The sequence below is a fragment of the Pelodiscus sinensis genome, chromosome 2 (genome assembly GCF_049634645.1).
Source record: "Pelodiscus sinensis isolate JC-2024 chromosome 2, ASM4963464v1, whole genome shotgun sequence".
NCBI classification, from domain to species: Eukaryota; Metazoa; Chordata; order Testudines; family Trionychidae; genus Pelodiscus; species Pelodiscus sinensis.
In genome coordinates this window covers 43,871,645-43,899,471 of record NC_134712.1, presented here as the reverse complement: position 1 = coordinate 43,899,471, position 27,827 = coordinate 43,871,645, and the positions used below count along the sequence as shown (strand labels likewise).

Genomic DNA, 27,827 nt, shown 5'->3' with positions numbered 1-27,827 from the left:
CTCACTGCTGTCAGACAACTATCTTCTCTCTCACCCTCTTCCCAAAAAGGGGAAAGAAGGACGGTGACATGGCCGGTGGGCTGAGTTGGGAAGAGAATTCTGTGTTTCCATAAGCTGAAAGAGGAGTCATAGGCGGGAGTAAAGACAGTGGTGGATGAGGGTATTAGCCTTGAGCAAATCTCTAGAACCAAGAAGAGGTAGCAGTCTAGCAACAAGGGCTGCAGCCCAAAACACAAGCATCCCATTGTCCCTTTTATACATGTTAAAGAACAGTGGTAAATATGCTTTCTCTCACCGCCCTTCCTCGGCATCCCGTTTGAGGTTTCAGAGTAGAAATAGTGTTTCATTTGGAATCCCTGCGGTCAGGTCTCAAAATGCTAGAACAGGGCTACTCAACTTCGGAAGCCACGGGGGCCATAACGATACTCACAGCACATGCCGAGGGCTGCAACTTAAGTGTGGTTGCATATATATGCAAATAGCTTCTATCACACTCACTGGCATGAATACAAAGATTAAGGCAAGACTACACAACACACAGGCCCCATTTAAGTCAGTTCTCCTGATATTAATAAAATGCAATATTTATCCAATTTCCACCAATATGACAGCACTTTCAATGAGCAATGACAGTCCAAAAACACATTAACTGAAGACCATTATATTGACTATTTTTTTGTTTTGACTCCCACCCGCGAGCCATGTGTTAAGCCCTGCATAAACCGTAACCATACCGTGGGCCACAAACAAATGGGCCATGGGCTGCATACAGCCCATGGGCCACATGTTGAGTAGCTCTGTGCTAGAACCTTACATATTCTTGCATCTGACTGGCTTAGAATTTAGCTACAAAGCTCATAGGGATCCCTTTTTCAAATCCAGGTGACTCCCTTCAGAATTAAAAAATCTATCCAAATTAATGTTAGAAATGAAATCTCCATATAGAAAATTTACAAACACCTGAAACAAAATCAAAGAAAGAATAATTCCCCCTACTATGCTGTAAATTGTGAAAGTGTGAATCATTTGGACACTTTTTACCACTAGGCAGCAATAGCACTTTCTATTTTTTTTTTTTTTTACTACAACAGCTGAAAGTCATCCCTGAATAATAGATTATAATAATAATGTAATTACTCCAGATATTTAGCCCATTATATTTAAGCATTTGAGGTATTTCCTGTTGCAGTGAGCAATGCCTCCATGTCATTCATTTAAATTATTTGTTTCTCACTTACACACAGTCTGAATCTATCACTCTGATTCTACCAGAAGAGCAAAGTGATGATCTTAGCATAAATTAGAATCAGTCCCACAAAACGAAGGATTAACAATCATGTGGGCTAATCAAAATTATATATCTTGGAGTTTTGAAAGTAAGTTTTCAAAAATGACAAACAAATAAAGACACATCTGTACTCTGCCCGTAACCAAATGAAGGCATACCATGTGCTGAAATGTGTGAGACTAAATTCTTCAGAGCAGTAATTTTGTCTTCTGTCATGATTATACAACACTTTGCAAAAAGGGGATCTGATCCTGATTGGGCGGCTTACATTTATTGGAATATAAATATTAAATAATAATCAATAGGACATACAGTATTATGCCTCTAAGGGCACGTCTACACAGCAGGGCTAACATCTAATTAAGCTATGCAATGTCAGGTACATCAATTGTGTAGCTGAAGTCGAAAAACATTCATTTGACTTTAGGCACTGTCTACAAAGCAGGAAGTTGAAGGAAGAACACTCTTCCTTTGACTTCCCTTACTCCTCATGAAATGAGGGTTACCATGAGCGAGAAGTCCTCTAGCTCAACATTGTTTTGAAATAAAGGCTTGTAGTGTAGATGTGCACTATGTTATTTTGGAATAATGTCAATTATTTCAAAATAATGCTGCTGTGTAAATGTACCCTAAGGGTATGTCTACACTACAAAGTTAGTTCGAACTAACGGACGTTAGTTCGAACTAACTTTAATAGGTGCTACACTAGCGCTCCGTTAGTTCGAATTAAATTCGAACTAACGGAGCGCTTAGTTCGAACTAGGTAATCCTCATTCCACGAGGATTAAGCCTAATTCGAACTAGCTAGTTCGAATTAAGGGGTGTGTAGCCCCTTAATTCGAACTAGTGGGAGGCTAGCCCTCCCCAGCTTTCCCTGGTGGCCACTCTGGCCAACACCAGGGAAACTCTACTGCCCCCCTCCCGGCCCCAGACCCCTTAAAGGGGCACGGGCTGGCTACGGTGCCCGTGCCAGGTGCAAGCCTGCCAGCACCCAGCCAGCAGACCCTGCACATGGCACGGATCGAGCCACCCACCCGATGCCCCCCAGCCCTGCCCCTCTTCCCAGGACCAGGCTGGCAGCTCCCGGGAGCTTGCCCGGGACCGCAAGAGGCGGGCACCTGCCTGGGCTAGTGCGGAGATCGTGGACCTTGTCCACGATTTCCGCACTAGGCACAGGAAAGTGGCCGGCTTGGGCAGGAGAGCTGCCAGCCTGGCCACCCAGGAGCAGGTGTGCAAGAGAATCAAGGTGGTCCACTGAGACCCCCGACCCTGAGCCCTGAGCTTACAATGGCCGTCCTGGGTCAGACCAAAGGTCCATCTAGCCCAGTAGCCTGTCTGCCGACAGCGGCAAACCATAGGGACGCTGGAGGGGATAGACCGAAGACAGTGACCAAGCCATTTGTCTCATGCCATCCATCTCCAGCCTTCCACAAACCTTGGGCAGGGACACCACTCCTACCCCCTGGCTAATACCACTCCATGGACCCAACCTCCATGACTTGATCTCACTTCCCTTTAAACTCTGTTCCAGTTCTAGCCTTCACAGCCTCCTGCAGCAAGGAGTTCCACAGGTTGACTCTTTGCTTTGTGAAGAACAACTTTCTGTTACTAGTTTGAAGCCTGCTACCCATTCCTTTCCTTTGGTGTCCTCTAGTCCTTCTTTATGGGAACTAATGAAGAACTTTTCTGGATACACCCTCTCCACCCAACTCCTCCTTTTAGAGACCTCTATCCTGTCCCCCCTCCGTCTCCTCTTTTCTAAGCTGAAAAGTCCCAGTCTCTTTAGCCTCTCTTCATATGGGACCTGTTCCCAACCCCTGATCATTTTAGTTGCCCTCCCCTCTCCCAGCCTCTCTCTTCCCCTCTCCCACCTCCTTTTCCCAGTCTCCTCCAGTTTTGTTCAATAAATACAGATTCCATTATGGAAGACACGTTATCTTTATTTTGTACATCAAGAAGAGGGGCTAGGGAAGGGTAAGTGGAAGGAGGTGAGGGAGGAATGGGGCACGAGCCCCCGATGGGGAGGACTGGGATGGCTTTGCGGGCTTCTGGGGGTGGAAGCTCTCCTGCAACCCCCCAATTGCCCCCTCTCCCCAGATGGCAGCCTGCGGCAAGTGCAGCCAGGCTGGTGGCCGAGTGCTGTGATGTGCCCAGTGTGAGCACTCAGGGCACTCCAAGCCAGGACTGCTTTGCAAGCGGGGCACCCCTGAGAACTGTCTGTCCGGGGTGAGGGTCGGGACCCTTTAAGCACAGCCCTCGGCTAGCCTGAGACAGTATCTCCACGCTCTAAGTCCTCCTCTGATGCCCTGCCGGCACTGCTTCTGGCCATCCTTAACCCCACTTCAGGGTCCACTTAATGTGGACGCACTAGTTCGAATTAGCAAAACGCTAATTCGAACTAGTTTTTAGTTCTAGATGCGTTAGTTCGAATTAGCTTAGTTCGAATTAACTAATTCGAACTAAGTTAGTTCGAATTAACGTTGTAGTGTAGACGTACCCTTAGTTAGTTGCTAACCGCACTACTATGTTTAGCTATATTGTAACCAGACATCCTGCAGTGAGCTCTAGGTAGGCAAATTCCTACATCCATATGAAACACTACTGTTTTCATGGGCTTTTGGGTTTTTTTTTTTTTTTTCAAGATCAGGGTCTATGGAAAGAAAACCACAGGGTCTAAGGTGTCCTGTGCTCCACTGAGTCATACTAATGAAAAGGAATATATTTGTCTGCCATCTTTTGGGATGTTGTTAAAATGTTTAAAGATTCAGTAAACAGTTTCAAAGGGTTTCAAGATAGTTTCATTCAAAAGCTTTAAATCTTTCAGTCCTATATACAGAGACATCAGAACTTGAAATAAGCATATTAAAAGAAATGTGGGGACACTACACTAGAGAATGTAGAAAACTATTTGTACACAATCAAGTTAGGTAATGATGCAAAAAATTGCTCCATAAATCAATCAGTCCTCAATGCTTGTTTCATTAAGGGATAATATAACTGTGCTATCATTTCACTAAAATTGGCAACGGTTCTCAGATTTTATTTCCATCCAATTTTTTTAGCAGAACTCAGCACTTTAGAAACAAAGGAAAGAGAAAATCCAATGCAGATGTACATTTTCATGATGTTTAGTGCATAGCAGCAAGGTTGCAGTACATTAGTCATCATGGCAAGCAGCCTATATAGAATGTTAACTAAACTTTGAAGACAAGCTGTATTTCTTCTAAATGCTTATGCAGATCATTCAGAGGGAGCTAAATATTCCAAAGTTTTTATGAGAGCAAATCACTGTTAGTACATTCCATTTGCCCTAAGTAAAGTATGTGCACCTCTCATTGAGACTAAAATATACATTTACATTCATATTGGAGAGCAACGTTTTTGTCCTATGTACATACATTGCTTGCCTATTCTGAACTGTATAGCAGGATTTCTTTATTTTCAAAGGTGGAATGGTTGTGCGGAAGGTGGGTAACTTAGCAAGTAATACCCAGTAGTGCATATTTTCAGCAGATCTCTAAACACAACCAGTGCCCTGTAGGTTTGATCCTTTCTGTGACTAAGCCCTTTATGGTATCAGCTAAGTTCCCTCATCTTGCCCTCATTTCAGCAGGGTGATACCAAAGGCAATTGTGTAGACACACGGGGACAGAATATGTCACTTTCAAAATCTTTCACTGTGGGAATGAGGTAAGATTGCAAAGGCTTAAAATCAACATCAGTTGTTTTTTAAAAAATCCCTCTTGTATTCCAAATTTGGGGGAAAAAACCCTCTCTCAATGGTTACCTCCTGTACTTTAAAAAAATCTTCACAAGGCAGCGTAAAATCCACAAAAAGAGCCAGAGAAGGTATCAGAGATAATGCAGACAAGATATAGGGTAAATAAGTGAAAAGAAATGGGGGGAAATGGAGCAACAGTGGGTATAAGTAAGACAGGAAATAGAAGACAAAGAGCTATGAACAAATAAAAGAGATGGGCATGTGGAGGAAATACATGAAAAGGGTTGCTACAAATCTGATGTTTTTTTAATGGAATTATTTTACAGCTACATTGAAAGTCAATAGAAAGCCTTTCATTTATTTTGATGTGAGATGGATTGGACTTTTAATATCCTTGAAACTGTTGGAAATCACTGATATCATCAGTTGTCTGGATAGTAAGGATACTGCTCCACTGCATTGCCAAAAGAGTTAATTAAAACTACTCTACTTCAGAATAGTAAATTGTCAGATTTAATTTATTGCCATGTTTTGGCCTAAACCCCTATCTATCTATGGACAACTGCATAAAGTACATATGTATTTTGCTACTACAGATGAAAAATTAGGATTATCCTCCTTAGTTATTTATAAGAACTTGTTGGTAATTCTGTAGCCTTGTAATACAGAAAGGCTACGTCTAGACTAGCATGATTTTCCGCAAATGCTTTTAACGGAAAAGTTTTCCGTTGAAAGCATTTGTGGAAAAAAGCATCTAGATTGGCACAGACACTTTTCCGCAAAAGCACTTTTTGCAGAAAAGCGTCCGTGCCAATCTAGACACGGTTTTGTGCAAGAAAGCCCAGTCACCATTTTCGCCATTGGGGCTTTTTTGCGCAAAACACTTTTTAGCTGTCTACACTGGCCCTCTTGCGCAAATACATTTGCGCAAGAGGGCTTTTTCCCTGAACAGGAGTAGCATAGTATTTGTGCAAGAACACTGACAATCTTACATTAGATCGTCGGTGTTCTTGCGCAAATTCAAGCGGACAGTGTAGACAGCTGGCACATTTTTCCCTTGAGGTATGTCTACACTACCACCCTAGTTCGAACTAGGGTGGTAATGTAGGCAACCAGAGTTGCAAATGAAGCCAAGGATTTGAATTTCCCAGGCTTCATTTGCATAAAGCTGGGCGCCGCCATTTTTAAATGTCCACTAGTGCGGACTTCGTGCCGCGCGGCTACACGCGGCACGGACTAGGTAGTTCGGACAAGGCTTCCTACTCACGAGGAGTTCCTACTAGTTCCTACTCATGAGGAGTAACGGTAGTTCAGACTAGGAAGTCTAGTCCGAACTACCTAGTCCGTGCCGCGTGTAGCCGCGCGGCATGGAGTCCGCACTAGTGGACATTTAAAAATGGCGGCGCCCAGCTTTATACAAATGAAGCACTGGAAATTCAAATCCCAGGCTTCATTTGCAACTTCGGTTGCCTACATTACCACCCTAGTTTGAACTAGGGTGGTAGTGTAGACATACCCTAAGGTATCTTTCCATGGTCAGTTATGGATCACGAAAGCAAAGGACTGATTATACAGACCTATAATTCAGAGAGGTTTTGGTATTCAGAGAGGAAAGACTGTGATGAAGGTCCTTACTTGAACAGAAGGACTGGCAACCTCTCATAAATCCAGTCTCCTTTGATCCTAAGAGGAGTAATTGAAGGAGACTTAATTTTATTTTAATGCTCAAACAGCCAGAGTTCACATGCACACAAATATAAGAATCGTGGTGGTCCCATGGGCTGGGAGAGCAATGGGAAGTAAAAGCAATGGAAAGGCTCTGTTGAAGACTATTCTTACTCCAAATGTTATGGGAAAATGTAGGGAGAGGAGACAAAGAAGAACAGGATAAATGTGTTTTGCAAATGCTGGGAACATATGTAGCAAAGCTGCTGAATTGGAAACATATGTTAAGGGAAAAGTGTGATTTAATTGAAGTGACAGAGACTTGGTTAAACCAAGTTATCAGTTGGAAGATTAAATTACCAACATAAAGAGTTTATAGACAGGCTAGATAAAATAAAAGCAGGTGGAAGATAATAATGTGGATAGGGGGAATAGTGAGTAAACAGAAATAAATGGTAATGCGACTTTGGCCAACACAGTGGGGACTGTGGAGTGAAGGAAAAAAATTAGATATGGGGAAAAAGTTGGCTTTTGGATGTTACTAGAGACCTTCTGGAGCCGATGAGAATGCACACCAGGAAATGTTTTCAGTTAAAGGAAGTGTACAACAGTGCCAGTGCAGGGATCATGTTAAGAGTTCAATTACCTAAATGTTGACTGGGAAGACAGTGGGAAACCTAAGGAAGGAAGCATGACCTGAAAGTAATGTAAGACTGCTTCCTTACAGAGTATGTGTCAAATATCAGCCAGGTCAGATGACAGGATATTTTGGACGTAGTAGCTGGAAATGAACCAGGCATGAAAAATACTGTGAAATGTAAGGATCCTAAAAAAATTAATGATCACAATGTCAGGTATGACGTGCTAAGAATTGGTAAAATGGGCAATAACAAAGATACAGTACTGCATTTTAGAAAATACGGCTTTGAAAGAATGTGAAATAAGTTAAAGAAAACTGGTGTGACTTTAGTACCACGTGAAGGAGGGAAGATAGAGAAGTATTTACAAGACCTTTAGAAAGGATAAAAGTAAAATATAGACTTAAAAAGAAATCAAAAGAGAAACAGAAAACAATGCAGCTAAGTAGGAGAAGTAAAAACTAGTGTATAGTCCCAGCTATGCTGGGGCATAGTTTTAAAAAAATGTTCTCTGATAACACATCTGTGCTTGTGGATGGGATATAAGTTAGTCAAATTTATTCCCAAAGCAAGTGTGGCCCAGAAGAGCCATGATTCACTGCTCTCTGGTACCATGTGGGTGAGCCCTGCTAGCATTAGCTGGCTAGGCAGCAAAAAAGAGCCGGTTATAATGATATTTGAGCAGAGAATGAAGAGACAGTCTGCGTGCTCCTCATCCCTGCTTTGGGAATGGAAGCAGCATCCCTGAGCTCTTCTGGGTTTGTAGTGAAACTCCACTGAAAGTGAAGTCAACCTATGAAAAATTCTGACTTAATGATAAGTGACTGTACTTATACCCGCAATATGTATTCATGCATACAAGAGAAAAAGTCAGGTTCGGTATTTAATTAACAACTATTCTTAATCATCACTCAAAAAAGCAAACCCATACATCTCAAAAACTCATCATAACCTAATGAGTTGTATTTTGAGTTATCTGGATGACTTACTGCTATTAACCATTCTTTACTGCTCAATTACTAGCTGTTCTCCAATTCTGCACAAACAACTTATTTGCCATAACACTAATTTTACAAAGAATACTTTATGTGCCATGTATAAATCTGGCAAATTTCCCTCCAGCCTCATTCCTGCCTCTAGATTTGGCTGTACAAATTTTGCAAATATGCCACGGTCCCCCTCACATGTTTTCACCCAGAGAATACCATATTTATCTTTTTATTATTTTAAAGTGACTACATTTTGAATTAGTGGTGTCCTTTATACCTGAAGAACTGTACAGTCATTACAAAGCCATATGATTGCAGAGTTAATGAAGACTGACTGTTCACCAATGGCTTTAGTTGTATGGTGCTTTTCCAAGCCATTAGGTGTAATTGAAAACGGCAGCAACAATGATCCACACCTTCTGTGCTGGGATGTACTGGGTCCCTTGAGGCCCCCTGCTGGAGACCTCCCAGTCCTCCTACATCATGCCCCAGAAAAGGAGCAGCAAAGAGTAGTCCTCCAGGATTCCCTAGAATGGCTGCTTCCATGCTTCCCTAAAGTCTATCAGAGCAGAGAGAGCTCAGATAAAAGGAGCGGCAAGTTCTGAGCAGGTCAGTTGTTGGCTGAGTCCAGAAGGGAAAAGAATGATTGGGAGTCTCTGAAGCTCTCCAAATGAGGGGGCCTGCGGGGAGACCTTACTCAAGAAAGGAACAGACAGAAAACCAAAGGACAGTAACCCGGATGTAACAGAATCGGAGGCAGCGAAGGGATTAGCAGCAGCAACTATCAAAGGGTATGTCTACACTTGCACCCTCCTTCGAAAGAGGGATGCAAATGAAGACATTTGAAATTGCAAATGAAGCCAGGATTTAAATATCCCATGCTTCATTTGCATATTCATGTTAAGGCGCTATTTCGAAATAGCGCTCTCTCAAAATAACGGATGCTGTTAAGATGTGGTTGTTTCGAGAGAAAACCCTTCTCTCTAAATAACTGGTAAGCCTCATTGTATGAGGAATAAGGGTTATTTCAGGAGAAGGGTTTTCTCTCGAAATAACCGCATCTTAACAGCGTCTGTTATTTCAAAATAGCACCATCACATGAATATGCAAATGAAGCACGGGATATATTTAAATCCCAGCTTTATTTGCAATTTTGAATGTCTTCACTTGCATCCCTCTCTCAGAAGAGGGTGCAAGTGTAGACATACCCAAAGGGAGCAGTGCATGGCTGCTATTTGTAGGGTCCCTGTGCTGGAACCCAGAGTTGTGAGCAGGCCCGAGTCCACTCCTCCACCATGATGAAATGGCAAAAGCCCAGAGACAAGGACAAGTTTAATTTGGAAGCCAAGAAAGGGTTTGGGAGTTTAAACCAGTCCAGGGACGAAGCTGAAGGCTATGAAAAAGGTCAATCCTTTATTGAACTTTCTTACCCCCTGGAAAGTGATTGAAATTAAGATGTGACATACCTGGAGAGCTGGGAAACCACAAAAGTCAGAGAATCTTAAGGGAGAAAGCCCTGGTGTGCTGCTCTGTTAAAAGACTTAAGACCTGCCCAAAGGGCCTAAGAATAGAGCTGAGGGGCAGGGATGCAGTCCAACAAGTGCTCAGTGTTCATCCTTTCCAGACCTTTGTTATCCTGAAGGGATTTGTTTGTACATTCAAGGTGTGCCATTCCTACCTGACAAGGTTAATGGCTAATGGGGAGAACCAGAGTAAAGAGAGATGGGGAGTGCAGGTTTGGACCCAACTGACAAGAGGTGCTCAGGAAGCGTAAATGCCACTTATCACACTCTGCCACTGGTGGTATGCTCCTGCTTGACAATATCTAAGTGACAGTCTGATCTTATTCACATACTGATGTTAACGTGGCTCCAAGTATTCAGAAGAATCTGCCTGAGATTGGAGAACTGGGATTCTAATAATTTCCAAACTTAGCAACATATTTATATTCCAAAGTTAGCCCTAGAACTTACATTTAAGCATGGAAATTAATCATTTGGGACTGTAAATATGCAGATGATGCGCAGGGAAAGTATAATAAAATTCAGAGTATGGCATTTTTAGCCTGCACTTTGGTTGAGACATGTTAGATAAAGCTTAATGAAGCTTTTTACATCCTATTGAAGCTTTTTGGCACATAGTACTTCCTATTTAAAAAAGTGAAGAGCCTGTAATTGTAGCTTAAAACAATTATACAAATGTAAACACATTCAATAGTTCTCTTTCTAAATAATAAAGTGGATATTATAAAAACATACACATCTCTGTCATGTGAATTATCTGTAATAATGATTGCATGTTGGTGAAATACTGCATATGGTCAGCAGACAGCATGCACCTATAGATATTCTGTTAACGGAATGTTAATATGACTTGTACAAAAGTCTCTTTTTGCAATATTTTTGTCACACGGAGCATGAGGATTCAATTATCAGTCATGATTGATAATATGACAAAGTGGTCTTTTTCTAATTTATTAACATAAAACCCCCCAGATTTCCTATTTGCATTTGTATTTCTGCCATGAACACATAAACATTATTCATCCATGAAGTACTTTTTTTCATGCAGTTTAAAAAAATTTCAAAAGCCTTAGGGACCAAACTTAGACTGTGCTCAGGTGGATGGAATGTTTACATATTGACTCCAGGAGTATGGTATGTAGCCTAAGTTTTTGTCCCAGTAAAACACTTATGAATATTCTTAAGTCTTATTGGAGCTTATGTAGCAACACATCTTTACACAGCTGAGTCTGTAGCTCAGGGCAGATCTATACAAATAAGTAGTTTGTGGCAAACTGGAGTGTAAAACTTCCCTGCACTAGACTTCTGTACACTAAATGTCCAAGTAGACGCTGGTGCTGTACACTTAAGGTTCCTTAGTGCTACTCTGCTTTGAAATGGAAGTAGGTAAAAACACTCTAGAGAAGTTTTAGTATGTGACAGAAACATCCACATAGTGCCAGGATAGATTTACACCCTAGTTTCCCATGAACTTTGTTCATATAGATAAGCCCTCAGAGTCTCAAGCAAATCCAGGTAATAAAGGGGAGCTAGTTCAAGAAGGAAAGGCAAGAATTGTACTGATATCATGTATGTCTTAGGTGAGTAATAGTTTTTCTGTATTTGGTTAAAACTTATCATTAGAGTAGAGGGAGTTTGTTGTTGATGGCTGCTTGGGCTCTGATTCAGGAAGGTTGACTTAAGGTTCACAAATCATCTATGCAAAATGTGTAGCTGCAGTTGGTTTCCCTGAAGCTGAGCCATGGTGGTGGTGCACAAAGCAGGACGCCAATGGTGTCACATGCTCCTATTGGCTTCTCTTACTTCTTGAAGAATGAGGAGTACTGGACACCAGTGGAGGCTGCCCTCAGCATTTGATGTATGGGTCTATATTAGACCTGTCCCCCCCCCCCCAAATTGAATGCTAGAAGATTGACCTCCAGAGGGTCGATCTTCTTAAAAGTGTAGACATGTCCTCAATGTAGTCGAGCCCATTGACTGACATCTAGCATATAGGCTCATAGAAGTTTATAACTGGAAGGGACCTCGATAGGTCATATAGTCCAATCTCTTGCATTCAAGGCACTACATGAAGAGTTTCATTGGCTTCAAGAAGTTACATGCTTAAAGGTAATACTTTATCTGAGTGTCTTTCTGAGCTTAGACCTTGTTGATCTTAGACCTCTGAAATAGTGAAGGGGAAAGGTGAGGCTGAGAACTACTCTGTCATGTTTGTCCTTTCAAAATATGGCTGATACACAATGGTAGAGGGTTTTTATTTATTATTTTGGTTTTGCTATATTTATTCTAGAAATTTGCTTGAGTAAAGGCTGGCTGTGGATTTATTCTTCTAGATTTATTCACAAGAATTAAATTCATATTTTGTACATAGGTTTCAGAGAGGCACCCATGGTAGTCTGTTTCAGCAAAAACAACAGGCAGTCCAGTAGCACTTTCAAGACTAACACATTTATTAGGGGTAGTATGGCATAAGCTTTCATGAGCCAGAACTCACTATATTTTTAATGCACCCTGGATTTTTCCTTGGCTAAAAGCATCTGGAAAAATAAAAAAAATGTATTAAATATCAGGCCAGTTCCTCAGTTGAGGGCACTGGAATTATGATGGCTACTCCAGCAGAGCATGTATCCCATTGTAAAAATACAGAATCAGAACATATTGTCATCGAATCTTTACAGTTAATAGTTGAGATTTCTTCTGGTTGTTTTTCTTTAAAAACATTCAGAGCTGGAATATATTTGATGCTGGAATTGTTACACTTAACTAAAATATTTAAATATTTAGTTACCTAAAATCCTATGTAAACATAGTGCTGAGTACCACTTTAAAGACTTGGCCTAGATCAGTAGTTTTGCATTTACAGTATAATGTATTGTATTAAGATGACTTTGTTTATGCGATTTCTTTATTATAGCTGACTTCTCAGTAATAGCTGGTAACAAACCAATTGTTCTGCTGAGAGAATGGGCTTTCATAAAAGAATTGTCAGATTCACTCGTCTCCTTTGTTTTGATTTTGCTCAGTAGCTTGTTTCAATGAAGTGTTGTGAGGGAACAAGCTAACTTCTTTTCAGCTGTGAAAACCCCTTGTGAGAAAATATAATATGCATTAGTACTATCTTACCAGACACTTAACATCCAGGAACATCCAGGAATCTAAACCATTTGGATTTTTTGTAAACGGAGAAGTCTAGATTGGCAGGAAAGAAGGTAAATTTTCTTCATTTTATATATATATATATATATATATATATATATATATATATATATATATATATATATATATATATAAAATCACAAAGAAAAAACACTATTAAAAGAATATTAATGTTATATAGTCAACTACTTATAAGTTAGAAAATGAGGGAAGTAAATTTACCTTTGCAATCTTAATTTACCCTCCTTGTGCATATACCCTGTGATAAAGTCTTTAATTGCATAATCACATTTTTACCATGAGACCCCCTGCCTCACTCAGTATACCAAATGGACCTGTTTAATTGGATTTGTGTAAGAAATTAAGTTGCTGTTTGTAGGATCCCTCCCCAGTGTTCCCGCTACTGTTTTAGGTCTGTGAGCAATTGAATTCTCTTATGTGCACCAATATGCCGATGATATGTGGTACATCACCTCCATATTGGTACACATAACAAAACTCATTCCACACATGGATGTTATATGTCAGGAGTTCAACACAGGGGCATAGGAGGGGCGTCAGGGCTGAAACAGAGGGTTGGGGTGCAAGGGTGGCTTCAGAAAGGAAGTCTCTCCCCAGCCTTCTCTAGCTGCAATAGCTTGGGTCAGGAAGGGGGCACCTTTTCCTGGCCAGCTACACAGCTCCAGCAGAGCTGGGCTGTGTCAAGAGCACCTCTCAATGGCTGTGGCAACTGAGTTGGGCCTAGCCAGGGGTGGGCGAGAGGTGCCTCTCCCTGCAGGTTGCATGCTAGCATTGGTTTCAGAGCTCCTCCCTCGTGTGGTACAAAAGCTGCAAGGTGTGTAATGAGGGAGAACAAGGTTGGTCTCATGGTTCATTGCTGCCCTGCAGAGATGGATTCTAACCCTGCCTGTTCCACTGAGTTTCTCTGTGATAGCAGGTAATAACTATCCTCAGTGGCTGGGTACCCAGTTTGAGACCTGGAGTCTGATTTGCAAAAATGCTGAGCATTTACAACTGCAGTTGAAGTCAATAGATCTGTAATTGGAAGAAATAGAGCACTATCACATGCCAGCTTCTCAACAACAACAAAAATCATGCTATAGGAATCAGTGTACATTTCTGATATTCAAGTGTCTCTAAAATGGAAATACTACTACTTTATTTCAAAAGACTGTTGTGTTGATAAATTCATGAACATTTGTAAAGCACACAATACTTACAGCTATGGAAGTCACAGAAAACTTCCCAAAGAAAGTCTGTGTATTCAGAGCAGGGATTTAATGGTATTCAGTAAATAATAGAGGGGGACACACATTTTAATGATCAGGATAAAAAGCAATATTGAATAGCTGCTAATTGAATAGCATCCATCCTATGCACCAAGTGAGGCTGTTACCAGAAGATTTGAAGTCCAATTATACTGAACCAATGAGTTTGCCTAGAATACTGCTTTTTAATTTAAGGCCCCTTTTCCCAAATTTGTCTTATTCCAGTATAGGTTGTGGCTCACCATATGGATTTTCTAGAGGAAGCCACTGACTAAAGCTAGCTGACTTTCCCCTGGAAGGCCACTGATAGAGCCCCCTGATCAAGAATAGGCAACAAGCAATACATTTTGTTAATACAAAATGTATTTAGAAGAGGCATTTTACAGTAAAATAGGAGAGAGAGAGAAATAACACAAACAAAACAGCATATGTTATAGTTTAAAAGGGAAAGAAGGCAGTATGACGAATAAAAAACTGAAATAATTTCATTTAACTCTATACCTTATAACAGGGGTGGGCAATAATGTTTGATGGGGGGGGGGGCACTCCAGAAATTTGGTATGTGGTCAAGGGCCACAGTCTTCCATAATATTAATGGAGGAGGTGAGGGATCCGAGATGGAGGTTGGGTACAGAAAGAAGCTCAGGGTAAGGGATTTTGGCATAGGAGAGGGTGTGGGGTCTGGGAGGGAGTTTGAGTGAAGGAGGGAGTTGTGCTCTGGGGCAGGGAGCTGGGGTACAGGAGGGGGTGCAGGGTCTGGGAGGAGGGGTGTGACCAAGGGCAGGAATGCGGGAGAAGTGCAGGGATTTGTGTTGTGATGAGGGAGTAGGGCTGTGTCTACACTGGGCCACTTATTCCGGAAAATCAGCCGCTTTTCCGGAATAAACTGCAAGCTGTCTACACTGGCCCTTGAATTTCTGGAAAAGCAACGACGCTCTACTGTACAAAATCAGCCGCTATTCCGGAAAAACTATTCTGCTCCCGCTCGGGCATAAGTCCTTATTCCGGAACACTGTTCCGGAAAAGGGCCAGTGTAGACAGCCCGGTAGTCTTTTCTGGAAAAAAGCCCCGATCGTGAAAATGGCGATTGGGGCTCTCTTCCGGAAAAGCACGTCTACATTGGCCACATACGCTTTTCTGGAAAAAGGGCTTTTCTGGAAAAGCAGCCTGCCAATGTAGACGCTCCTTTTCCGGAAAAACTGAAAACGGAATAGTATTCCGTTTTAAGCATTTCCGGAAATTCATGCCAGTGTAGACACAGCCTAGGGGTTTGGAGTACAAGGTCTGGGAAGCACTGTGGATGCAGGAGTCGGGGGGTCAGAGGACTTGGGTTATGTGGGGAAAGGGTGCAGGAGGAAGGGAAGAGTGCTGGGGGGAGGGAAGGGCTAGGGTGCTAGAGGCAGAGTCTGGCCAGGAGGCACTTACCTGGGTGGCTTCCAGCCAGCAACCTGCCTTCCATGCCTCAGAGCAGTTTGCTCTGGGGACCATGTACTTCGCTGAACACTGCATACTTGGAAGGAATGGTACTTCAGGCACTACCTCTCCTGCAAACAGGCAGCTCCCATTGGCTGGAAACCGGTCAATGGGAGTTGCAAGATTGTGCTGGAGGTGGGGCCAGCATACGAATCCTATCCCCTTCTCTCTCCTATCTGTGCTCAGATATGCACACTCTCTTACAGCTTTGAGTGATGTGCAGGGGTGGGGCAGACAAGGAATCTTCCTGAGGCTTCCACTGGGCAATAGGCCATATCCGGTGGCCATGGGCCAGATCCAATAGCTTGACAGGCTGGATTTAGCCAATGGGCCACGTTTTGCCCACCCCAGCATATAACAATATAATCGTTCACTTAATACTCTAACTTATAACAATTAAACAGATAACAATATCAGTTAAACATTCAATGTTAAACCTTTAATACTCAATACTTAACATTTAAAACATCCAACAGGAGCTAATCAGGCAATTCTTAGATGTGTACAGAAGGATCCCAGAGAGAACTCAAGCATCCAGCTTTATTAACAGACAAAAACCTACATATTTTTTAAAAATAAAAGGGTAAAAAGGAAGATTAAGTTTACAGAAGCTCCCTTAAATCCTTCTCAGTCATCTTGTAGGTCCTTCTGCTCTGTCAGAAGCTCTGGGCTGATGTCAAAGATGGCTGCTAGAACTGGGGCTCAGGTAATGGCTGCTGTTGCTGAGGTCCAGCCAGTGTCTGACAGCATTCTGCTTTCTTGATAGTCCCTATCCCCTAAGAGAATTTCTGACCTTCTTTCCAGTATGGTCCCATTACAGGGTTTAGCCTGTTGGCTGTGGCCCTTTTATGTGATTTGGCCATCCAGCATAGCCAATTAGTTTTCAGTCTTGTAAAGACATCATATCTCCTAACAGCCAATTAGATTGCAGCTTTTATGGGCCCCATGCCAACAGGAAATGATGCAATTCTGCTTCTGTTCACATCATTCCTATCTCCCATGTATTCCTATGGAGCACTCTAGCTAGCCTTTTGATGAACCCTAGCTAGACAGGAACTGGTGCAATACTGCTCTCTGGTTAGATCACTCATATTCATTTCTATGGGCTTCAATGTATTTTATGGGGTTCTCTCAGCTGACTTTGAACCCTAACTACTTCTAGCCTGGAAGCCCTTTGGTTTCTAGGGGCTACAAAGTCATCCTGTGCCGGATTTGCTGTGACATTCTCCACAGGAAGTGGAATTTACCATTACATCACAAAGAGTAAAATTACTATACCACATACAATAGACGCCTATAAATCCTAGTGATGCAATTTCCCATTACTCACCCTATAAACACCATTACTGGATTCTCTATTTTAAACTGTTAATTGTTATTTGATTAAAGTCTTGTTCTTAAAGACAATTAATATCCTAAGTCTGTCAAAGGGCCCTGATCCTACCACTACTCTTTTTATGTCAAATAATGAAAAAGTTACAATTTCAGCTATTTTAAACCCCTTCTTGAGGTTTTCCTGCAAGCTTTAATTTAGGAATTGCAAGGTAATTCAGACAGCTAAAGAAAATACGTCTCACTACGAGACAGGGGTCCTGTATAGTGGGATAGTGTGTAATCATGTAAAAACTGTCACAGTGCATGTGAACAAGGAGGCCAGATTAAAATTGAGAGATCCTCCATACTACTTTATCTTCCTCATTCCAGAACCACAGTTGCCTCTGGCTGCCAAAAGCAGCATTTTTAGGGAAAGTCCCACTTAGAACCTGCAGCCCAGGTCTGGAGCATGCTCAGTGCAGATGGAATCTTCAGGGGATTTCACTGCCACATTCTAAAAACAAATCTCTATTGAGATACTCAGGGATTTATAACGTGGGCTAATTTTCAGACAGATGACAAAAAGATACATCCTTAACATCTCCGTGTCAAATTTCAAGCCCCTTGCTCCAAAGCATGCAGGTGCAAAAGTTTCTCAATGTGATTGTTATATGGATTTTTAACAGCGATCATACAATTTTGAAACTTTCTTAAAACTTTTGGCCTGAGGCAGACCAATGGTGTAAAGAACTTATAATGGGCAGTTCTGGACAACCTTTACTGTTAGCATTACTCCATCTATAATGTACATAAACTGAAAAAAGTTATTTTAAAATTAAAATATCTCCCTCTTTATTCCACACTCATTATAGAAGTACCTGTGTGTATGCACCTGGTGCTCTCAGTGTGGTGTAGGAATTCTGACTCATTCACACCTTATTGTAGATGCCAGTATTACTTAGCTTTCCTTCACCATTTCCTCTTGATTTAGTTGGAGTCAGTCCTGCGTTGAGCAAGGGGTTACACTAGACCTCCTGTGGTATCTTCCATCTCTAATATTCCATGAATACTCTAGCATAGAGTCTGAATATGCAGTCCCACTTACCATAATTGCTAGTTACTCAGGAGAGTAGTCCTAATGACATCAGGCAGACGCAGGTCCATAATAGGTGTAACCTATGGCACATCTGTCGCTGGTCTAATGAGTTCTTGTGGTAAGACAACTGGAAAAGAAATGTCTTGCACAGTCACTTAACAGGTTTATTTTGGACCAAAGCCTGAAGTTCTAATTCAACTTCACAATGAAGTGAAACTCACAATGAACTCAGTACTATAGGTAGCTCTCAGTTGGGGTTTTTGCCCGGATAAGGATTGAATAGACACTGAAGGTGAAATTCCCCCTAATACAAAGGACCAGCATAAGCCAAGAACCACCTAATCCCTGAATAAAATTCATATGCTCCACAGATATTTTATTATCTTTTAAACCTGCATCCTATTGAACTAAGCATTTTCAGTGCTGTAAAGAAAAGATTATGAAGGTTACTAAAACATGGGAACTGCTATGCTAATGATTCATCTAATCTGCTATCCTACCTCCAGCAAAGGCAAGCACCTTATGTGTCAGGGGAAGGCAAAAACTTCCAGAATGCACTTAATGATGAGTTCATACAGCAGTTATAAGGAAGCAAGATCAGAGGGCTCTTATAAAGTATTATAAAGGGGCCTTTAATGATTACAGAGAGTGGGTGGTTTCATGTTTAATTACTCTGTTAGAAAAATTGTTCTTTTTGGGATTTTTGTCTCTTAAACCATACATTTTACAGAAAAAAAAATGTCATTTGATTTTCATTTCCCCTTTGTGTCTATGCATTTCTGGTCCTCTTCAACACCCAGCTGCAGGCAGCTCAGCCACAATGACATCACCATCACAATGAAAACAAAATCCAATGAAGCACATAATATGCAAAATTCAGAAATCATGGTTCCAGACTGATGGGAGTAAATGCTGAGAAAAATGGTTATGTTTCTTTAAATGAGCTGTTCTTTCAAGAGTTGGACAGCTTTTAGCGTTAGTATTTTCTTTCCACAGAGAAAAAAGAGCAATCTAAGTCAGCTTGGAATTCATCTATCCTAATAGTATGTGTCAACTGAAAAAGACCAAGATTGAGGGATGGAAATGTGTTTTGCTTTGTTAAAATAAATGCACTCTGACTTGGTGTGTGCTCTTAGGCAAGTCTCCGGGATACACTTTCAAACCAACTTGAACAACCCCACAGCAAAGATTTCAGATGCTGGTCTCAAACTAGGCTAGACAAGAGTGTAGACACAGACTTTTGGGGTGTATTCCCAGTCTTTTCAACTCTGGCCATCACTAATCTGTGTGTTGGTGTCTCTCAGTCCTACTCTTTCCAGCGTGAACAGGATCAGCTAACAGGAGAGATTGGAGAGGGAGTTTAGAGGGGGAGGTTAGAGGGCACTAGTGACTTCTGACCTTCTTTAAAACATAACTCTTAGAATAATCTATACTCCAGGGCTACGTCTACACTGGCATGAATTTCCGGAAATGCTTAAAACGGAACAGTTTTCCGTTATAAGTATTTCCGGAAAAAGAGCGTCTACACTGGCAGGCTGCTTTTCCGGAAAAGCCCTTTTTCCCACTGAGAAATTAACTGTGTCTAAATAAAATGGAGCCATTCTTCTAGTCAAATTCTAACATAAATGGCTATGCTTGACAAAGGATTGGGATATTTCATATTTCCCATTAACTTCTTGCCTGCTAGCATCCTCTTTCTGCAGTCACCAAGGCAATTCAAACTAATGAACTGCTGAAAACAACATAAAAGCACTTCTATCAATTCCTGCTCAATGCATTTAAATCAGAGATGGACCTAAGATGCATAATTTGGATATAGATTTTAAATCTTTCAAAATGTAGGCATTTGGAGCCATGGTTTTGATTAAGATACTTCTCTTATTTCAGCCATTTAATTTATTAATCTGTGCTAGTAAATTATTTGGATCTATCATCAAAATCACATTGCAATAACTGGTAATATGAGCTAATACCAACACTCATTAGGATTGTATGATGGTTTTGTTCAGAAGCACCTACATTTTTGTAAGAAAAATTATCCGTAGCTGAGTGTTATCTTTCATGAATCATTCACTAGAATTTTTCATCTGCTATATAACTGAGAGAGTTTTTTCTCTGTTAGCAAGTAAGTTTGTCTGTCCATGAGTCTGTCCATGAGTCTGTTTGTTCAAGGACTCCTAAACAAAAAGAGCTAGGACCACCAAATTTGTCATGCAGCTTCCTCTTCTCCTAACTTAAAGCAAGGTAAGGGTCTGGTTATGCCAGAAAAATAGGATGTGCCTGGAATGGGATTGTTTTGCATAAAACAGAATGGGAGAGGGCTGCTAGCAGGGAAAATTATACTATGCAATGAGCACCGGGGAACAGCAAGGGGCCAGAGATAGAGACTGGGACAGATATAACCCCATTTGAACAGCAGAGGGCAGATGTGGAAGTAAGCTTACCTCCCATTACCCGCCGTGGACAGCCACCAGGAGCCACTGCCCAGGAAGCACGACCTCTATCACAGCCAGTCCTGGGAGCTGCCAACTTGGCCAACATGGCTGCCACTGGCTCCTGCATCCCCATACCTCCATCCCAATCCTAACTCCTGCACCTGCCCACACCCTTAGACCCCCAACATTGAAACCCCCACCATTCACAAGCCCCTGTTCTGACTCCTGCACCCCTCACATTCCCAGCCCCCTGTGCTGAAAGAACCAAGCATTGCTGGGTAAATCTTCTTGTATTTCATATAGTTGTTTCATGAGGGGCTAATCTGGATTACTCCTTTTCATCTGTAGTAATAAGTAGAGCTGATCAGAAAAGATCAATAGAACTATTTTCCACCAAAAACAGTTCCCTCAAAATCAAAACACTTCATGAAATTGTGTCAATTTCACAGAAATTTTGTGGAGGAGAAAAATTGGTAAAAGGTTCCTATAATGTCAAATTATACCATGTTTGACATTTCTAGAATGAAACTTTGCAATTTTTGTTCTATTTTAAAATTATTTTTTGTTTCGAATTTTATTTTATGCTGTACTATATACTATAAAATATTAAAGTCAAAATACAAGTGTTTGGATTCTGTTGTAATGAAACATTTTGATTGGTCTAAAATTTAATTTGGGGAGGGATTTTTTTGTGGGGGGGATTTCAAAATGTCAAGATTTGGGGGGGCGCCTGTTTTTACTCCAAATGAAACCAAATTTTGAAATCCTTTGTGAAACAAAATTGCTGTGCTCCATGCAGCTCTCGTAGTATCTTCAATATGAAAGATTTAGATGATGTTTCTCCTCAGTGCTGTTAGATGTTTCCATGACAGAAAAACACCTTCCCTATGTGATTGTCCCAAAGATTCTGCACCACATCATCAGATTCAAACCTCCACAGACCAGCTACCAGTGAGATGTTCAGATATTATGGTGATATGTTTACTTGTCTCTCCTAATAAGAGAGATCACTTCTCTTTCCATGACAATGCTCATCCCAGACATCTATGTTTCACTGGAACCATGAAGCTATTGATCAGTAAATCATGCCTAGGAGACATTTTGAAGGATCAAGATTCATGTTATGTCTGCACTACAGCTGGGAGGTATAATTTTCAGCTTGAGTAGCCATATCTGCACAAGCTCTGATTGAGCTAGCACACTAAGAATAAAAGTGTAGCCATAATGGCACAAGCTGTAGGGCAAGGTAGCTACCCCATGTTCATATCTAGAGTCTTGAAAGGAATCATGGCGGCTAGATGTCCTGCTGCTGAGTCAGCCATAGTACCTTTCTGTCTTAGAATGCTACCTCAAATAAAGCTAGCATGGTATGTCTACTCAAGCTGGAAATTACAGTTTTGGATATAGTTTTAGGCAATAGAGATGACTTACATAAGGGGAAAGAGGACCCTGGATCTCACCACTTTTGGAACTAAATGTAAAACTCATTGCTTCAACTTAGCTAGCACTCAATCATTTATTCACACAAACATGCCCCGTGAACCCATGTCCAACGTAAGCAAAAAAACCCAAAGAAACCAAAAATCCATAAACCAATCAAGCTATTTCTCCTGCAGGTTGAGAACGAAAAAGCAAAGTGTGGGCAATTGTTGATGTTTCTAGTTTTAAATGTCTTGGAGGCAGCAACTACACAAGCTGCTTTTGTCTAGAACTACATAACTCTTCTGGCTCACTGCTTTCATTGTTTCATCCACTTTTATTTTCTATTCATTTCCTTTTTCTATAACCCCATTCAGTTGCTTTTTCACCACCCAATCATTCCCTTCCATCTGTTTCATATCTTCTATTGTATGTCCTTTATACAATAGGCTTACCCAGAAAGACAAAAATACACATTTTCACATGCAAGCCTTATTGTTTCTATAGACAAATCAGTTTTCAATCAAGTAAGACGTTTAAATCATGACACATGAATATTTATAGACCAATTTAATTATCTATTTCATCACTTTTTTCATCTTATTCAACAATTGATATTAACTTTTCATCTTTACATTGCAGCAACTCTCAATCAACTTTTAAGTATTAATTCTAATTCCTGTGCCCACTTTGTCGCTTCCCCCCCCAAAAAAAAGGCATTGAGTTGCTCTAAAGAATGCACTGCTGATGTGATAATTCCATGTTCTCCATCAACATGAACTTTCTTATTAATAGGTTGCTTACAGGCTGATGGGCCCAATAAAATGTTTTCTCTCAATCTCAATGGTAACTCTGCCATTAACTATGTGTGTGTTAATGCAAGTCTATTACAATGTATCTCTAGCTTTCAGATCATTCATGGTACAAGTTGATCCTCTCTAGTCCTGGACTCTCTGGTCCAGCAACATCTGTAGTCTGGCAAGACCATGGATGTTGCTGGACCAGAGACCCCCTGAACCAGAGAGCCCCAGCTCAGGGCAACAGAATTCTGATGCCCTGGGGCAGCGTCAGTACTGAGGAGTGCCGGAGGCCCTGTCGCTGGCCATGGAGCTCCAGCAGCCCAGGAAGAGCCCTGGTCGTCTGCATCTATCTATGGAGCTCCAGCAGCCCCAGAGCAGCTGAGCACCAGCAGCCCTGAGGCAGTGGAGCCCCAGTGACACCAGAGCAGCAGAGCCCTAGCAGCCCCACGGCAGTAGAGTCTAATAGCTTTGGGGCAGTGAAGCCCCAGCACCCTGGGACTGGTTGAAGTACTGGGAGCTCGGTGGCCCAAGCTGAGGGAACAACTTCCTTTGGTCTGGCAAACTCACTTCTTCAGGACCAGTCAGGTCCAGAGGGTGCTGGACCAGGGAGGTCCAACCTGTATTAATCTTTCTAAATTCTCACCTCAGCTTGTCCTACCTTGAAACCTATTTTAAGAATGCCAGATTGAACTAATGTAAAATTCCTACATTTGAAAAAGTCAAACTTTTCAAGAAACCCCTCTATGTTTATACGGGTATTGTTGTAATTCAGTGCTGGAAATGAATTTCACGCCTAGAATCTTGGAGGGTGCTTTAGAAGGACTCTGAACAAGAGATAGTAGAGATTATTAAAATCTTCAGTATCTTACTCTCAAAAAGAAAGATCCAGGGTGAAATCTTTGTTTCACTGAAGCTAGTGATAATGTTATTGTTTTAAATGATTATTGCCTTACATTGATTAACACTACTACTTTACTTGTGTATGCATAGGAAATAGAAGTTTAGCTTGAGAGCAATCACATAAACTGTATTCTTCATCTGGGAAGGTCCATGCTGGGATGTCCACTGTCAAGAAGCTCACTAGAGAACTACAAAGGAAACTTCCCGACTGATCCTTTCCTACTCAGATCTGATTAAACTTTGTTAGGGAAAGTTCAAGTCTCAAAACTGAGATCTCCAGGTTGCTTTGCATTACCCTGCTAATTCTCATGAAAGAATTTAAACAAACTCTGCACTTGGACTATAATTTATGGGATTGATTCTGGAAGAACTTTTTACAAAATCAGCTGTTCGTGTCTGCCATGAAACTGATCTAAAAACTTTATTCATATCTTTATGTATCTTAACTATAGTAATTTTTTTTAAATAAATCTTAGTTTAGTTAGTAAGAACTAGTGTGTATTTGGGTAAGTTCTGAAATATTCATTGACTGTGTAGGTAATGTATCTGATCTCTGGGGACTGGTAGAACTTTTTGGTGCATAAGATTTTACATAATTGTCACTGAATTTGATTTTGCTGTCTGTGTGGTAGGCAATGGCTGAATTGCTTAAGGGAAAATATATGTTGGCAATTCTTGGTAATCAGTAAGGTATTGCAGAAGCTATTTTGTGACTTGCTTGGTGAATCTAATTATAATACATTTTGGGAGATTACAAAAAACGAAGCAGGTAGTTTGCCCTGATCAAGCAATATCAATATGGACCAACTAGCAACCACAGTTACACAACTACTTTCTGATTATGACTATACTGTGGCAAGGGCCCCTCTCACTCAAGCCACCACAGGGCAGGCCTCTCACTCCTAACCTCAGAGTTTGGGTTTTGTAGCAGGTCTCTGTGGTAGGGAACCTGGCCACACCTCCTCAGACTCCCTCCTTAGCTGCCTCCACCTAACGCTGTTACAGGTAATTCTCTCAAACTTCTTCCTCTCTATCTCTCCACCACCTCCCTTCCGTCCTCTCACACACCTCCCCAGTTTCCAACTGCTGAGACTTTTCAAGGCTCTCAGTCAGCCAGCAGAGAAGTCAGCTGGCCCCAATCTGCTTGAGCCACCTCCCTCCCAGCTGCATCTAACTGGCCTGCAGGTCTCTGCTTCTACTTACAGTTTTTTTTACCTTTTTGGGCTGCCTTTTTCTCTCTGCAGCAGCCCCCTGGCCTGACCCTGTCACAATACATTCTGCATTTCCAGTGTACAGAAGGTCACAACAGGTTTTTTTTAATCTACTTTAATGTGTTTTATGATAGTTATAATAGTTTTTAACCTGCTTATCCCTTTCTTAGTGTTTGTTACAATTGTAACTTGCAATTCATGTTGCTTAGCCAAATATGTTTTATCTAGCAGACACATATGGTACTTAAAAACTAAATACAGCTATAATAAAAGGTTATACTCTTAAACCTATTTCCACTCAACAAGCAATTGAGCTCTTCTTTGATAATTTTAAATTATTTCTTAAAGCTTTGCACAAAGCAATGCTACATGGAAGCTTTGTTTTTAGCATAGCCAAGGTAAATACTTAGATTTTAGGATTCTGTATGTCAACTTTAAAAAACAGATAGGTTTTACAGAGAACAACCTAAGAACCCTCTTCTCCTTCTCTTGTTTAAAAGAGGGTGCCTTGCTCACTTTTTTTAATGTAATGTATGCCACTATACAGCACTATAGATAATGTACATCCCCTATTGCCAGCATAAGGCAGGAGTAGAAATAAATGAAATAGGTTCTCCCTCTGAAAATGGGAAAGTGAATACAAACTTCTCTTGGAAATAAATAACTTACTGATCTAGAATAGGATTTATCTTCTAGATTTTATTGGCCAGCTTTTGCTCACAGCTACATCAGCGTAACAATGGTAATTTGCAAGGGTTCATATGTTGAAAAATAAATGGACAAAATAGAATACTGTAAACAATGGTTATTTTTATTTCTTCACCTAAGTACTGCATCAGACCTTCTCCTGTCACTGATGGCTCTTTAGATGTATATTTGTATATGAGTATAAAGTAAATGGCTGTGGGGAATTTAGGATGAGATTTTCAAAGAAACCTAAAGTTAATTGGCCAACTGGATTGAAAAACCTCATCCTGAATATTTGCTGTGATTTAAATCATTATGAGTTATATTTTCCAGTTGTTGGCCAGACCGGAGACTAGATTTTTAGCTGTTCATCTGACTGCTTTAACTTGAGGCTGGATTGATGTGTGCTTATTAGCACAACTGTGACTTGAAACCTGTAATCTAATGGCAGCAAGCAGGAGCCAAATGGCAACGTATCTATGCAGAATGGACCTGTTATTTTGTTTGCCTCTGCTGAATGTCTCTTTCCATATCAACTCTAAGGTGAAACAATGCTTTTTGATCTGCAGAAAGAAAAACTTAAGTGTTTCCTCTATTTTTGTTACTTCAGACACAGTAGGCCGAAAGAAAATCTTCAAGCTAAAGTTAATGATTCTGGTGATGATTTCAATGTGAATATGAATTTTGCTGTTATAGACACAGAAAACAAGACTTGTTAATGCTGATGTACTGAGAAGGATCCTGGATGATGTAATTTATTGGTTACCACAGAGTTACAGCACAGTGTGATGCCATCTATTGGAACGGGGTACAACTCTGACCTAACTGGTATAAATTGCACAGCACTATTCAAGTGAAAAGGTTAGAGGAGCATATTTTCCTGACTGAAACTGAGGTGTGGTTAGTGGATGAATCCAGAAAGAGCAGAATTTGCTTGTACAGAAAAGGATTTGCAATTTCTGCTCTTTGTCTTAACTGTCTGCATTGTGACACTGTTTTGAGCATTGCTTCTGTGTGTAAGGTTATATAGACTTTTAATAATAATTAAGAAAGTCTGACTGTCACAAAAGCTTCTAAATGAGTTCATGGAGTTAGCCAGTTTGTCCAAAAAAGCTATTTAAATGAAAACAGACACAATCTTACTTGCAGTTAGTGAAAATACTCAGTTCACACATACAATATAATGGGATTTACACTTCACACCTGTGAGATCACAGAACTGTTTAAGTAGATTCCAGAACTTTTACATCACTTTAGACAAAAGCACATCAACTAAGATCCATCTGTGTGTTGATTACTAGTTGAGGTGCTGTTGATGTTTCAATCCACCAGCCATTTATATTTGTGATGTGTTTCTTTTTAAACTAGGTTAACAATTGGAGTTGGATAAATATTGGATTTTTCTGTTTGTTTTATTGGCAATTTTAAAAAAGCTTTTGTTTCAGGTTGAATTAAAAATATCATTTTGGAAATTTTGGGAGGGAAATCAAAGCAAAAATAAATTGAGTTGAAATAAATCAAAACTTTTTGGTAATGTGTACATGAATCATATTGATTAGTTTGAAATCGAAAATTGTGGGTATACTTTCAGGCTTTTTGACATAAGGAATGAATTCACAAAACAGCTGGTGGAGGTCTGGCTGCTGCTCACACCTCCTTAGAAACCTTAGAGCAGTAATTAGGGAACTTATGTGCAATATGGAATAGTTCTGCCTCTGTCTGATATGGAGCAAGGCCTTGTGCTTGTGTGTCTCACATCTCATGTGTGTTTTGACATATTCCTATTTCAAACAGCAGTAAGTCAAAGCACTATGGTACATGAATGTGCTGTAGCAAAATCCACATGGTGAGTTTGTGTACAGTAAGCTAATGAACTGTAGATATACACCCTGGGTTGCTACCCACTAACACATTGCAGTGGTATAGTGAGGGAGATGGGGGGCAGTTGTCCCCAGGTGCCATGCTAGGGGGAACCAATTTAGTCCCCCTCCGATCCCCCTATCATCCCTCAGCTTGCCTGCTCCTCCTGTACCTGCCGCCACTGGCTGGAGCCTCCTCCCCACCTCTCCGCCCCCAGCCTGACCCTCCTCCATCTCTGTTGGTGTGTTAGTGCATGTGGGAGTCTGGGCCCAAACAGGAGAGGAAAGAGGAGGAAATGGTCCCAGGGTCAGGATCAACCATGCGCCAGGCTCAGAGCCCCGCGGCACGGCAGCGGCAGGCGGGGGAGAGAGGGGAGGCACAAAT

General features: G+C 41.0%; 1 long non-coding RNA gene across 3 annotated transcripts in view; it reads right to left on the bottom strand.

Moving 5' to 3' along the window:
* The window catches only part of LOC112544022 (uncharacterized), a 212,651-nt gene that overhangs the window by 80,465 nt on the left and 104,359 nt on the right, over positions 1 to 27,827 (bottom strand). Inside the window, exon 4 of one of the 3 annotated variants that reach the window (XR_012901334.1) lies at positions 18,141 to 18,258. The exons of the other annotated variants lie outside the window; for them this stretch is intronic. This is a non-coding gene — a long non-coding RNA (uncharacterized LOC112544022). The remainder of the gene's footprint in view (positions 1 to 18,140; positions 18,259 to 27,827) is intronic. 3 annotated transcript variants of the gene reach the window in all.